Source organism: Apium graveolens, chromosome 3 (assembly GCF_009905375.1).
Source record: "Apium graveolens cultivar Ventura chromosome 3, ASM990537v1, whole genome shotgun sequence".
NCBI lineage: Eukaryota > Viridiplantae > Streptophyta > Magnoliopsida > Apiales > Apiaceae > Apium > Apium graveolens.
This window is the reverse complement of record NC_133649.1, coordinates 115,472,020-115,473,686: the sequence shown is the minus strand read 5'-3', so window position 1 is coordinate 115,473,686 and position 1,667 is coordinate 115,472,020. Positions and strand designations below refer to the sequence as shown.

At 35.5% G+C, this 1,667-nt stretch overlaps 1 long non-coding RNA gene across 1 annotated transcript; it reads left to right on the top strand.

Annotated features, from left to right (window-relative positions):
• The first annotated feature begins 274 nt into the window (after positions 1 to 274).
• On the top strand, positions 275 to 982 carry LOC141710861 (uncharacterized). Its single transcript, XR_012571099.1, has 3 exons — positions 275 to 289; positions 423 to 499; positions 908 to 982. It is a non-coding gene; the product is annotated as an uncharacterized LOC141710861 (long non-coding RNA).
• The last annotated feature ends 685 nt before the right edge of the window (positions 983 to 1,667 follow it).

The following is a 1,667-nucleotide window of genomic DNA, read 5'->3' as shown; positions in this document are numbered from 1 at the left end:
GAATAAATTGGGAAGTCTTTAGCATATTTGTTGTCAAGGTGCAAGTGCACTTGTGTACACCTTGCCTTGAGCAAGATTCAAGTTTGCTGTGTGCATGGGGGTTGCCTTGGGAGTTACTTGTCCGTTTTTGTGACTTGTTTTGGAAAATGGAAAATTTATTTTTAAACTTGTCAAATTGAGTACCACATCGAAAAAAGAAAAGAAGTAGTAAAGTTTCACTACCTATAAGATAATGAAGTGGGTTATTTATAAAGAGGGAGGAAGAAGCTAAAAGAAAGCTCCTTAGTTGGTAAGTCTTCCTACGCCCTCATCCACTATCATTTTTATTTAAATTAAGTAAATATTAGAATTTACTTGGTAAGATTTAGATTTTAATTTATTAATAAAATCATGTTACTGAGAATTGTGAATGACGTTGTTAGGGTACTAAGTCAAGAATAAAGGGACTTGAGACTCGAGAAAGAAATTGTTTTAGAAGTTGTATTAAAAGCGATTTAAGGTAAGTATATACTGTACTACTTCACTGTATTTCACTGTTGATGTTTTGATTCTTATATGATGATTGATTTGATCGGACTGATAACTCACTGATGGAAAATGAGTATTCTTGCACTGATACTTGATGAACTGATGATGATACTTCCTTTTTGGAAGTAAGTTAAACCAATTGTTTAGCTGGCTGGGATCCCAACTTGATGAATTGATGAACTTGTCGTGCTTGAATACTCAGTTTTAATCTTGTGAGAACTATATGATGAATTTTTGTTGATTGTAGTAACTTTCATGTCTCTTTATTCGAATATTTGTTTGATGAACTTTGATTTCTTGGATAAACCTCAGTTGAATTCTACTATATATGCTTACTGAGCTTTCTAAGCTCACTCGTTTATGTCACTAACTTCCACAGGAAAGAACTTTGGAGAAGGATGTTCGGGAAAGGATAAGTATGTGATGAACTAAGGCTTAGTAGATGATGAACGCTTATAGTATCTTAATGAATAATGCTTGTGTAATAGACTTTTGGTTGTATCGTGAACTTTGGTTGTAATACTTGGAATACTGTAAGAATTATATATTATTATTTAAGTTTAAGGTTGTGTAAGCAAATATTGAGTGAATTGGTTTGGTTTGGTTTGGCGTTCCCGGATTCGGGTTTCTGAGGTCATCCCGGGGTCCGGGGCGTCACAGGTGGCATCAAAGCTAAGGTTTAGAAATAGGATTTCGAATCGCAGGTAGTCCAATAGTAGGCCTAACGTATGTGTAGAAAATGCGTAGTCGTAATTCTTGAACATGGTCAATATAAGGTGTATGACGTGTGTATGATGTGTTTAGTACTCGATCGATCATTATTATGACGTACATCATGATATGTGCGGCATATATTCCGAATGAAGTAGGATTAATATTATATGTTGAATTGTAGGAGAAGATGGCTGATGGAAATTCTGATGGGACTGGATCCAGTGTACAAATTAGCCCTGAGATGTTGTTGATTTTTGGGGAAACGAAGAATATGTTTAAGAGCCTAATGGAGGGGCGAACAACTGCGGATACTCCCGAAATAAATGGGGAACATGTTGAAAATATGGAAAAAGAAGGCGAGAATAAGCGAAGGTGTACATACAAGGCTTTTAAGGATGCAGATCCCCCAATTTTTAAAGGAGAAT